The sequence below is a fragment of the Taudactylus pleione genome, unplaced genomic scaffold, assembly GCF_031769625.1.
Source record: "Taudactylus pleione unplaced genomic scaffold, aTauple2 ptg000005l, whole genome shotgun sequence".
Classification (NCBI taxonomy): domain Eukaryota; kingdom Metazoa; phylum Chordata; class Amphibia; order Anura; family Myobatrachidae; genus Taudactylus; species Taudactylus pleione.
In genome coordinates, this window is record NW_028284408.1 from 25294959 (window position 1) to 25308956 (window position 13998).

General features: G+C 43.6%; 2 pseudogenes; one reads left to right on the plus strand and one right to left on the minus strand.

Moving 5' to 3' along the window:
• Window positions 1-1505: 1505 nt before the first annotated feature.
• Window positions 1506-1628, minus strand: LOC148543295 (5S ribosomal RNA; annotated as a pseudogene).
• A 1541-nt stretch (window positions 1629-3169) lies between these two features.
• Window positions 3170-3292, plus strand: LOC148543296 (5S ribosomal RNA; annotated as a pseudogene).
• Window positions 3293-13998: the final 10706 nt, after the last annotated feature.

The window sequence follows — 13998 nt, forward strand, 5'->3', positions numbered from 1 at the left end:
ACAGTTGGTGTTACCACAGTTCCATGTATGTGGATTGGGTCTTATAGGGTGCACAGAAGGTGTTTTTTACATACTATGTGGTACAGTAGTTGAAAATAAATAAAGTTGCATGAATGGTTGGATTGTATGTGTTTATTATGTTATAAATATGATAAAATGGGATCAAAAAGTACACATATATAAATAGATAATCGTAAAGACATGTAAAAATATATTAGAAATGTGGATAGCAGCAGTTCAACAATTGGATGTTCCGTTTGCTTTCAATGGTTACTCATAATGATGTATACCAATTGCCAATAAAAATATTGATCCACGGAGTATAGCACAATGTAAAATGAAAAAAATTGGAAATCCCTTATGATTTGTTAGCAAATGTATAGTTCAATTGATGAAAGAAAATAATATGCAGTTTCCACAGAGAAAGGGGTTCCTCATGAGTTAAAACCTAGAATGCCAAGAGAAAAAAAAAAATTGTCCTGGGGTGCGCGCACCTCCTTCCTTATTCCGTATTGGAAATCCAGCTGGTGAGGGCAATGTTTTTCAATGGTCAGAAGAGGACCCGATCATCATAGCGCTGCTGCAGTAAATCTTCATACTGTGTCTCCCGTACTGGTGAATTCCTGCATTCATTGCCTGATGAACATGGAGGCGGCTTGTATCGACGGGGTGATGATATCGGCGGCTTAGCTGGCAAGGCACTCCCGTCTGGCAGAGCTCTTGTCTCACGGCTGTCCTCCCTGCTTCCGCAGTTCCTGTGTGGTCTTTAGTTCAGTGATGAGGTGAGAGCAAATGCTGAATAGATGTGTGGTGACCAACGCGTTTCTCCCAGTCGAGCTTCGTCAGGGACAGTGATCCATGCTGTGGGTGTCCTATTGTTCATTTAAATGGTTACTTTAATTTGCATCCAGCTGGTAATTGTTGGCTCCTAATTAAGAGAGCCTGATCTTTGTATTACTTCAGTTACTGAAACTGAATATTTGTTAAAAACTTAATTCCAGCTAGTGATCTTAGGCTCCTAATTAAAGGAGGCTATTATTAAACTGCTAAAAAATGGGTGTTCTTAATAAATTATTACCTAAAGAAAGGACACTCAAAAACGGAATGGGTCAAAGGAAGTATATATGTGTGGCTCATAGCAGGTTATATAGATATATATTAATTTTAGGAGAGTTAGACACTATTACAGTTCTTATGTCTCCATGTTATTTGTAAGAAAAAAGCAGAGGTGCCTTAAAGATGTAATAAACATGTTTTGAATAAAGTTGATGGATATATGACATTAGATGATTGATGCTGCTAGGTAATGAGGGGGTCCCTAATATAGGTCTAATATCTAAAGGGAAGGTTCTTATTTAATCACAAAATTTGTTTCTCATTATATTTCAATGTCAAATTTTCTTTTGAGTTGGCCAAAATCCGAAGTTGGGATCCAAAAGTGTCATTCCGGAGGGCCAGGGCGGCAGGTCCGCATCCGTCCGCTTCGGGCAGTGGAGAGATGTTGTTCCTTACAGTACCTGTATTTCCTGGGGGGTCTCCCAACCCAGTACTACCCAGGCCCAACCCTCCTTTGCTTCCAAGTTCTGATGGTATTAATTGGGCGTATCTAGGGTGGTATGACTGTAAAAGTCTCTCCATCCGTCGCGGCCAAGGACGCACTCAGTCTCCCCGGCCCCCCAAACGCCACTCAGGAGCCCTCGTTTAAAAAATAGGAAAGCTCAAAATCTGTGTTATGGCCATTTGGTGTTAAAGTCTTCAATTCGAAAATCCACTTGCTGTCTTCTCTTGACATGGATTTTATGTAGTTACCTCCTCTCCAGGATGGTTTAACTAGAGGGATGGCTTGAAATGAGAGTAGGGAGGAATCTTTGTTGTGATATTGGTAAAAGTGTTCGGACACACTGTGTGTCCTTAGTCCATTTTCAATATTCCTCATATGTTCTCCAAGGCGTATGCTAAGTTTGCTAATGGTTCGACCGATGTTGACTTCAAGTTATTGACTTTAAGATTCTTATTTGGCGACAGATGGCTTTTCACAAGTTTTTGTTTAATGCTGGGGGCTCTCCTATAGACAAATGTTGGTTTGTCCTTAAGTATTCCCTTGAGAACATCGTCTTTCAATAGAATATGCCAATTTTTATTTATAATCCGTTCCAAATCCTTATGTTGATTATTGTATTGAGTGATGAATAGAGGTTGTTGTTGATCTAAGCCCTTTTTGTTTTGGTACATTAGAAGTGTGTCTCTCTCAGTATCCCTTGCTTCTTGTAATGCTGCTTCAACCAGGGTTTTTTTTCATATCTCTGTTCCAGAAACTTGTTCTTGAGAGTAGTTTCCTGATCCTCAAAAGTTGTTGATTTGGAACAGTTCCTTCAAATCCTTTTAAATTGACCATTTGGTATACTTTTTATCCAGTTTTTGTGATGGTTGCTGGTGGGTGGAATGAAATTATGACAGTCAACCTGTTTTGTAAAGGTTTTAGTGTGAATCCCATTATCTTCTATGAAGATAGTGAGATCTAACCAACACTTGTCTATAGGAGAGCCCCCAGCACTAAACAAAAACATGTGAAAAGCCATCTGTCGCCAAATAAGAGTCTTAAAGTCAATAACCTTAACTGGCTTAATGATAAGAACAAATGTCTTTTCTATTGCAATCATTGCAGAGCATGTAAAACCACAAATAAAAAAACAACTACTCCTATCACCAACTTTGTCTCCTTTACCACAAAAAAAGAATACTTGATGAGAGATAAATTAAGCTGCGATTCAAAGGGGACCATCTATTTGCTCTCATGTCCCTGTGGACTTCAGTACATCGGTCGAACCATTAGGAAACTTAGCATACGCCTTAGAGAACATATGAGGAATATTGAAAATGGACTGAGGACACACAGTGTGTCCGAACACTTTTACCAATATCACAACAAAGATTCCTCCCTACTCTCATTTCAAGCCATCTCTCTAGTTAAACCATCCTGGAGAGGAGGTAACTACATAAAATCCATGTCAAGAGAAGAAAGCAAGTGGATTTTCGAATTGAAGACTTTAACACCAAATGGCCATAACATAGATTTTGAGCTTTCCTATTTCTTAAACGAGGGCTCCTGAGTGGCATTCGGGGGGCCGGGGAGACTGAGTTCATCCTTGGTCACGACGGATGGAGAGACTTTTACAGTCATACCACCCTAGATACGCCCAATTAATACCATTAGAACTTGGAAGCAAAGGAGGGTTGGGCCTGGGTAGTACTGGGTTGGGAGACCCCCCAGGAAATACAGGTACTGTAAGGAACAACATCTCTCCACTGCCCGAAGCGGATGGATGCGGACCTGCCGCCCTGGCCCTCCGGAATGACACTTTGGGATCCCAACTTCGGATTTTGGACAACACAAAAGAAAATTTGACATTGAAATATAATGAGAAACAAATTTTGTGATTAAATAAGAACCTTCCCTTTAGATATTAGACCTATATTAGGGACCACCTCATTACCTATCAGCATCAATCATCTCATGTCATATATCCATCAACTTTATTCAAAACATGTTCATTACATCTTTAAGGCACCTCTGCTTTTTTCTTACAAATAACATGGAGACATAAGAACTGTAATAGTGTCTAATTCTCCTCTTTTCTTTTTTACCTCCCAATGCAACCTTTTCCTCATCTCTCACCTTTTAAGACTAAAATTAATATATATCTATACAACCTGCTATGAGCCACACATAAATACTTCCTTTGACCAATTCCGTTTTTGAGTGTCCCTTCTTTAGGTAATAATTTATTAAGAACTCCCATTTTTTAGTAGTTTAATAATAGCCTCCTTTAATTAGGAGCCTAAGGGCCTGATTCAGACCCACTCGCAAGCGGCTGTCCGCTCGCAAGTGGGTCGATGGTGTGCACTGCGCATGCGCACGACGGCGGGAGCTCCATCGTGCGCATGCGCTAGACGCGACGAGCGAAGGACTTTCCTTCGCTCGTTGTGTCTGATCAAAGGGGGCGTGCTGTCGATGTTGATTGACACCACGCCCCCTTTTGTGGGCGTGCTGGGGGCGTGCCTCCCAGATGGGGGCGTTCCCAAGGGAACGCCTACCGTCAGAAGCCGGCCCCACTGACATCACTAGTGATATCAGTGGGAGTGATTTTGGCTCTGATAGAGCCAAAATCACTCCGGGCCTTGCGGTTGAGAAACTCAACCGCAGGCTCCGGCTCGCAGTGGCGATGGTCGCGATGGTCAAGACCATCGCGGCCATCATCCTGCACGCTCATATAGGCTGTGGGTGGTGACCCACAGCTATACGAGTGTCCAGGAGGACGCTCCATAATTATGGAGGACGGCCCTCATTCAGAGCGTGCGCTCTGCTCACTAGCTGGAATAAAGTTTTTAACAAATATTCAGTTTCAGTAACTGCAGTAATACAAAGATCAGGCTCTCTTAATTAGGAGCCAACAATTACCAGCTGGATGCAAATTAAAGTAACCATTTAAATGAACAATAGGACACCCACAGCATGGATCACTGTCCCTGACGAAGCCCGACCGGGAGAAACGCGTTGGTCACCACACATCTATTCAGCATTTGCTCTCACCTCATCACTGAACTAAAGACCATCAGGAACTGCGGAAGCAGGGAGGACAGCCGTGAGGCAGGAGCTCTGCCAGACGGGACTGCCTTGCCAGCTAAGCCGCCGATACAAGCCGCCTGCATGTTCATCAGCCACTGAACGTATGAATTCACCAGCACGGGAGACACAGTATGAAGATTTACTGCAGCAGCGCTATGACAATCGGGTCCTCTTCTGACCATTGAAAAACATTGCCCTTACCAGCTGGATTTCCAATACGGAATAAGGTAGGAGGTGCGCGCACCCCAGGACAATTTTTTCTTTTTTTCTTGGCATTCTAGGTTTTAACTCATGAGGAACCCCTTTCTCTGTGGAAACTGCATATTATTTTCTTTCATCAATTGAACTATACATTTGCTAACAAATCATAAGGGATTTCCATTTTTTTTCATTATACATTGTGCTATACTCCGTGGATCAATATTTTTATTGGCAATTGGTATACATCATTATGAGTAACCATTGAAAGCAAACGGAACATCCAATTGTTGAACTGCTGCTATCCACATTTCTAATATATTTTTACATGTCTTTACGATTATCTATTTATATATGTGTACTTTTTGATCCCATTTTATCATATTTATAACATAATAAACACATACAATCCAACCATTCATGCAACTTTATTTATTTTCAAGTACTGTACCACATAGTTTGTAAAAAACACCTTCTGTGCACCCTATAAGACCCAATCTACATACTACGTTTATACCCTAGTGATCTAGAAAGGGATCACGGAGGTCTGTGGCAGCCTTAGAGTTATATCCACCCCACTATTGTTTTTCTCCCACCCCCCTTTTTTTACTTTTCCTCCCCCTCTCTGTTTCCCATTACAACTAAGGAGATAGTGCAGATACACCCCCATTCTTTAATATTACCACAGTTCCATACCCGGGAGAGCTTTAGAACATGGCATCAGTGCAGTTGTGTGCATGGAACATGTGCTTTCTTTACTAATGTTTGAGCGAGGGAAGATAGGCCCCATAGATTGCAAGAAGTAAATTGTAAACTTTAAGAAACAGTGCACAAACATATGCATCCAACCCTACCAAAGGAAATACATACATATTGGCAGTTCTACATTCATCCCTCTCATCGTTCTGATTTCAAAATAAGACATGGCTGCTATTTGCGGTCATCTACCCTCCAAAAGAGCTGCCCATTACCCTTAATAAAACAAGCTCCCATGACACCCCCATATCACTCATCCAAAAATATACCCACATGGCCCTCTTTATTTTATATTCCATCACATGCCACTGAGATACATGCACTATCAAACAACAACTATGCATTATGGGTAGTCATGGCTTCCAGCTCCCCTGCATACTTCAAGGTTCACACCTATTGCACAAATTGCACCCATGATGCTTGTTTCACGTTAAACTAAAATTTAGGTGGGTGTGGCCAGCATGCAAAGTTGATGGAATGCTGCGACAAGTGCTCTCTAGCAAAGAGGCACCAAACAATGGCTTACTATGTCTAGGCTACAACTTCTCATCAATCTTAATGTGGCTTCAGTGTCAGGAGAGGGAGGAGCTTTGGAATGGACAAAAATAATGAGGAAGACACCATCCAAGTATGCGTTCAGTCAGCTTGACAACATCATTTTGATCAAGATGACAGATGGCAACAGAGAGAAGGAGAGAGTCTTGTTTCAGATGGAGAGGGATATGATTCGAGCAATTAATGTATACAGACTTTACAGAAATAGGGCAAGTTGATAGAACTATTACACAGGACAACATGAGTGGCTCTCTTGAGAACTGAGGTCCTGGAAGATGGTTCCACAGATATTATTAAATACCAGAATAGTGAATAATATAAGAATAAGGGTGATCTGTGAAAAAGTCTGTCTCAGTTTCTGACCAAATTGTTCAAAACATATTTGCCTGAAATGTTTAAACTGGTCTTATAATAGATGGAGTTCATGAAATACATAACCCTAAAGGCCACCTCAGAAATGTCCACAGAACTGTCTGGAAAGCATACATTTATGTCATGCAAAAGGAAACGTGATCAACATCCTGAGTATAAAGATCTTTTAATAGTCCCTTCTTTGTCAGCAAACACACTTATTGCTAGATGCAGTTTTCAAGTCTACATGGATTTTCTCAGAGAGCAGAATATAATACATAGGTGTGGCAAACAGATTAAATTCTTTATGGGTCACATAGATTCTCAATTTGTGATGGAGTCACCCAAGCTGTAGGACAGGTACAGTAACACAAGTTTGGAACATTTCTATTGCAGATTGAGATGCATAAATCACCCAAGTCATGGTATCAACTTGGATAAGGTTAGTCATAAACTGTGGAGGAAAATGAGGATCTTCAATAAAAAGCAGAAAGGTCCCCACCCAATGTTCTAGTATAGCCTTGCTGAGCTTATATTTAGTTGGTATCCGGTCTTTAGGTCTACAGTAAAAAGGTAGACAATGTTTGAGTAGACAATGGAGTTTAGACAGGCAATAGGTCGACAGGCTCTGAATGTCAACACACTAGAGGTTGACTAGTAAGAAGGTCTACAGGTACAGAAGTTTGACAGGGTCATTAGGTCGACACAGAAACTATCACCCTAACCCTCCCCTTTGTGCCCAACCCTAATCGTCCCAATATTGAGACTGTATGGATTACTCCAAACCCTTTATTTGGATGTTGAATTTCTGTGGATCAAAACTTTCCAGCCACCCCGGATTACCTCTTAGCAGGATCAAGGCCAACTATTGCTGTGAACAAGTCGTGTGGAGACTTAATAGCCACCGCTATACACACTGACCGGGAGGATTACCTATGATATTGTGAGTACGTCCTGCTGACTGCAATTAGCGGGAATGAGCAGCAAGCTCACTTAAATAAGGTGACTTCACATTACCCCGAAGCTGGGCGTTGGTAATTTATCAATATTGGGACTAAGACTACATTTAAGAGGAAAGGGCTGGCATAAAGAACTTCTGGAGAGATTGCTCCTAAAAGACAATAATCTTTATCCTCATTGGAATCATTATATGTGGGATCTAAGTGGCTGACACACTATTGAAAGACTGCCTATACTCCTTTTACACAAATGTGTCAAGCTAGAATGTGGAATAATCTTTTTGATGGAAAAGAGGACATATTAATAGTCCTTCGTATACAAGATGGAATATACCACTCATTATTAATTACAGATTTGTGGCAGGATTTATATTATATACACATTCAGTGTTCTCCCCACAAAATTTTTCCAGCCGAGTGGCATCAAGAAGTAGCCGGGTGGGGGCCTTTGCAATAATAAAATGTTTTAAATCCATTTTTTAAACAGCCCTCAGATACTGGAAGCTCTCTGGGCTTGCGGCCATGAGACCCTACCACAAGGGTCTCGTCGCAAGCTCGATGGTCGCGATGGTCTTGGCCATCGCGACATCATCCTGGCCTCTCGCAATAGCTGTGGGTGGTCACCCACAGCTATGCGAGTGGCCAGAAGGCCGAACAAAAAAAAAAAATGCCTTGATTCAGAGCGAGCGAGCGTCCGTCTCTGAATCAGGCCCACTGTCCCCACTTGCAGGCTACTAAATACTGTCCTCACAGATTTTTTTTTCCAGCTCCAACACAGAGAGAGTGGACTCAGGTCTACTCTCTTCAATCAGTTCAGGTGACTGTTCTCGCCTTCACAGGGGACAGGGGGAGACAGGGGATAGGCTTTTATACAGGGGGAGGGATCTTTGCCATCCAGTCTGACACCTACCCTGCACTGTGATGGACAACATTCCCCCGCCCTGTTGCAGCATCCCCTGCCCGGCACCTTCTCCAGTCCCAATGTTGCGTCCCCAGCACGGCACCTCCCCCCGCCCCAATGTGCCGCATCCCGGAACCCTCACTAACGTGTCCTTATTGCCAGTGGACACGGAGCCTCCGATGTGAAGAACATGTGGCGTCGGTGCTCGGCGTCACATCCAGCACCTGTGTCCGTGGCAACAAGGACACATTAAGGGTGACCGGGCAATGGGACGCGGTGCATTGGGGCGGGGGGAAGTGCCGGGCAGGGGACACGGCACTGAGGCAGGGGGAAGGTCCAGGGTGGTAGCGGCACATTGAGGCGGTGGGGAGTGCCGGGCAGGGTACGCGGCACTGGGACAGGTGGAAGTATTGGGCGGTAGCTGTTTCTTGACAGCCATTGCGCCCCCAAAAACAAACAGCCTGGGGAGAACACTGCACATTGAACCTTGTCCTTGATATCAATGTTCAGGAATAGGGTTATTAAGGCCTTTTAATGAATGTATGTATGTGTTAATTATGTGGTTTAGATATCCTCTTTTTAAGTAAAATACCAATTAGTGTATATCTGTGTCCTGATTCACCTAAGGTTACGCGCACCCTAGAATGGAGTGATTCTCACTCCATTTGATTTTTTATTTGCTTTTTGTGTTTTGGGTTATTATGGAAGAACTTATTGGGTAGCAGTGTTTTAATACACTTGTATATTTAAACATATTACGATTCCACACAGAGCGCCCAGTGTTTAAGCTACTAAGGTAACTTAAAATTTGTTGGCTTTGCTTGCTTCATTTATTGTTGAAATGAGGTGACAGTTTGGGTGAGGCAGCATTCCTCAGAGCACTTAGGGAGTATTTATATAAAATATATGTTATGCTTTTTCAACAAGGAGTATTGATAATAGTGAGGATCTAAATATAGACCTCAATCCATCTTTAGCTTGTTAGAGCATTGAGGGCATGCACGTTATCAGGGGATATGGTCTGTAGTAGATGCCTCAAGGTTTATTCACCTAAGGGATAAGGAATTTATTTTATGTGCAGGAGTCCATAAATTTTATAGTTGTATAGATGTTTTTTTTTTGTTAATCAAAAAATAAATAAATAAATATATATATATATATATATATATATACATACATATATATACATATATATATATATATATATATATATATATATACAGGATGTTACTATCGGCAACATAACCCTGATCATTCTCGTGCAATCTGCCATTTCAATTCCCGGCAGTACTTATAAATGTCAGCGAAGGTTGGATGGTACATTGTTTAAGAAACAGAAGTATGTGGGTCAATTAAGGTAAAGGTATGAGACTTTTTAGAGAACAATCCAGCTACCAACACAACAGCGGTCTTAAGCCCTTAAGTGCCTGGGAAGAGATGAGTTTATTGAGGTCAGTTACCAAAACAAATAAAGGAATTGGAGGTACAGTAAACAATTCATACATTGTTTTCTCAGGACTTCACTGGATACTAAAGTATTAGCTTTTCTAGAAAATGTGAGGAATATATTGAAGTTTTTAATGTACAAAATTAGCAACAAGGGTGAGAAATTACAAGCACAAATTACTAGGGGTAAATTTACTAAGAATCGAGTCTGATCGAGATGACAATCTCTGGTGAGTTTAGGCATGTTTTTCATCTCGCAAATTTACTAAAGGCAAACTCTGGTGAGTTTGGGAGAGAGATCTCTCTTTTCACTCGTAAAAATCGGGTGAGATCGCAAACTCGAATTATTACCATCGGGCAAACTCGGAAGTACTTTTCACCTAAAACATACAGCTCACAAATTTACCAAGAATCGAGATGACAATCTCGGGTGAAATGACAACAAATTCTCTGCCAAATTGAAGTTTTAAGCACTCACCTCCGGAGCTGCGAGTTTGCCAGAAACATACACAGATCAGTGTGATTTGTGTATGTTTCTGCCTGTAAATATTAATAATAGGGTTAATTTGTTAAAAAAATTACATATGGTCCCAAAAGCCATTACCAGCCCTGGACTGGTCAGCCAGTCCTGGTTCCTAAAATTACAGGGAACAAAATGAGTAGCGTTCCATCGTAATTTAGGAACCAGCACCAGACTGCAGGGCCAGTCCTGGTTTAAATATATGGCCTGATTCAGACCCACTCGCGAGCGGCTGTCCGCTCGCAAGTGGGTCGATGGTGTGCACTGAGCATGCGCACGACGGAGGGAGCTCCATCGTGCGCATGCGCCAGACGTGACGAGCAAAGGACTTTCCTTCGCTCGTTGTGTCTGATCAAAGGGGGCGTGCTGTCGATGTTGATTGACAGCATGCCCCCTTTGGTGGGCGTGCCGGGGGCGTGCCTCCCAGACGGGGGCGTTCCCAAGGGAACGCCTACCATCAGAAGCCGGCCCACTGACATCACTAGTGATGTCAGTGGGAGTGATTTTGGCTCTGATAGATCCAAAATCACTCCGGGCCTTGCGGTTGAGAAACTCAACCGCAGGCTCCGGCTCGCAGTGGCGATGGTCGCGATGGTCAAGACCATCGCGGCCATCAACCTGCACGCTCGTATAGGCTGTGGGTGGTGACCCACAGCTATACGAGCGTCCAGGAGGACGCTCCATAATTATGGAGGACGGCCCTCATTCAGAACGTGCGCTCTGCTCAGAGCATCCGGCTCTGAATGAGGGCCATGGAGGGAAAAAAATTGCGTAGGGGTCCCCCTATATTTAAAACCAGCACCAGACCCAAACCGACCGGGGTGTAATGCCACAGCCAGGAGACCCTATCACCGGGGTTCCATGGCCAAAGCATTAACACTCCAAGCCGGTCAGGTGAAGCCGGGGATCTCAGGGGAGGTGGGGACCCCCCCTCTCCCGTAACTCCAGGCTTGGTCTGAAGGCCGAGGCTCTTCCCCGCACCCCAGGGCTGTGGTACGGGGGTAGTAAAGTGTTAAATAGTAGTAAACTATTGTATTTTACAGTGGAACTACAAGTGCTCTTTGGCACTTGTGGAACTACAAGTGCCAGCAGGTGGCCGGCATCCGTACCTCCACTGTAAAATAAATGGTTAAACAAAGATACAACATACACCGTAGATAGTATAAATTTATTACACACCTACTTCAATCACACATACTTAACCTGCTGCCAGATGTTCGCGTCCACTTGTCCCATGTAGAAATCCGTTTGGATGTACCTGCAAAAAATATCCTATACTCACCTCCATCCTGGCGCCATTCTCCGTAGGATCCAGGGTCTTGTCAAAACAAAAAAAATGACTTACGAGAACCATGCCGAACAGGTATAAGTATATGCTGTTACATATACTTACGGGATACATTTAAGAAGCCGGCGGCCGCAATCCCGACCACCGGCTTCCCGAATCCTCTATCCTGCCTAGTGTTAAATGACAGGTGTCTAAAATCTAGACGCCTGTCATTTTCCCGACGCCGGGAGACAGGCGTCCGGCATCCCAATCGAAGGGATGCCAGGCGCCACGAGCGGACAGCCGCAGGGGGGGAGGGTTAGGTTTAGGGCACCAAGGGGGGAATTAGGGTTAGGCACCCCCCCGGGAGGGTTAGTATAGCGGGAAGGAGGGTTAGGGTTAGACACCCCTGGGGGGGACATAGGTTTAGGCAGCGGGGAAGGGGGGGTTAGGGTTAGGCACTTAGCGGGGGGAGGTTAGGGTTAGGGTTAGGGGGGGTTGGTTAGGTTAGTTTATACCTACCTTAGGGACGATTGGGATTTCCAGCGCTGTCGGGCTTCTGCTGCTGGGCTCTGCTGTTTTGTCGGGCTGCCACAGCCGAGAATCGAACTGCCGGTCATACGGCAGCCGGGATCCCATACCGAATGCATACTTACACCTCGCGAAATGACAGATGACCAAAATCATCTGTTATTTCTCACGGGCCGCTAGCCAATCAGCGGCCACTTTTCATGTAGTGGCTACTCATTGGCTGGTTCCACGTGGGCCCCACGTGGAACCAGCCAATGAGCGGCTGCTACATGTAAAGTGGCCGCTGATTGGCTAGCGGCCAAATGGATTTCCACATGGGAAAAGTGGACCGATCGGCTGGTACAGGTAAGTATGTGTGAGTGGGTTAGGTGTATGGAATAAAGTTGTACTAGATACGGTGTGTGTGTGTACTGTCTTTATTTAACTATTTATTTTACAGTGGAGGTACGGGTGCCGGCCGCCTGCTGGTACTTGTAGTTCCACAAGTGCCAAAGGGCAGGCATGCTGGCACCTGAAGTACCACTGTAAAATACAATAGTTTACTACTATTTAACACTTTATTACCCTCGTACCCACAGCCCAGAGGTGCGGGGAAAAGCCCCGGGCTTCAGACCAAGCCTGGAGTTTTGGGAGAGGGGGACCCCTTCTTGGGGGGCCCCACCTACCCTAAGATCCCCAGATTGGCCTGACCGGCTTGGGGTGTTAATGCTTTGGCCATGGAGCCCCGGTGATACGGTCTCCTGGCTGTGGCATTACAACCCGGTCAGTTTGTGTCCGGTGCTGGTTTTAAATACAGGGGAACCCCTACGCAATTTTTCCCCCCTATATTTAAAACCAGGACTGGCCCTGCAGCCAGCTGCTGGTTCCTAAATTACGGTGGAACCCTACTCGTTTTGTTCCCCATAATTTTTGGAACCAAGACTGGCTGACCTGTCCGGAGCAGGTTATGCTTTCGGGTGGGGGGACCCTACATCATTTTTGTTTACACATTTAACCCATTTTTTACAGGTACAGCACACAAGCAGCCTTCACATATCTCACTGATATTTGCGGGCTGCTAGCTCGGGAGAAATTTGCAGAAAGAAAACACTGCAATCTCGGTTGAGTAATCTCATCTAAACTTGCTACTCGGGGAAGATATCTCGATCTGCTTCACCATCGGACATCTCACTTTCACCTAAACTCACTTTGCGAGATGAAAACAAAGAAAGTCACCCGAGATTCTTAATAAATTTACCCCCTAGAGTCCGAATCTCATTGTCATAAATAGTGGGGATGGTATTTTTCAAATAATAGTATGATGCTCTTTGTAATTTATATGAACCATTGGTGGGGATGGAAATTAATAGCTATATATCAGTTGGTTCTATACTTTCATTCCATAACCCAGACTCTCGTAGAGAAACTTAATATTCCCATTTCAGCACTTCTGATGAAGGACACATTACAGCTTACATCTTGTGGGAGGACCTCTGACACCAGATGTTTTCACCTTTGTTATTTGTGCCATTAGGTAAAACAATGGGATATCAGGATTAGGAATAAATTTACTAAAGGTCAATTTTAATCGATTTAAAATAGATGATATGTTTCATGGGCTAAGGGGTCTATTTAGCAGTGAGGAGATAAAGTCAACAGAGATAAGGTACCAGCCAATCAGCTCCTAACTGCCATCTCACAGGCTGTGGTTGAAAAATGACAGTTAGGAGCTGATTGGCTGGCACCTTACCTCCATTCACTTTATCTCCTAACAAAGCTTAGTAAATAGACCCCTAAATCACACATTTACTAACAGACAATTTTTGATTTTGTTTTTTTTAAGTATTAGTAAATGTGTGATTTAGCCCCAGAAACACAACATCCATTTTGATAAATTTTCATTAATTT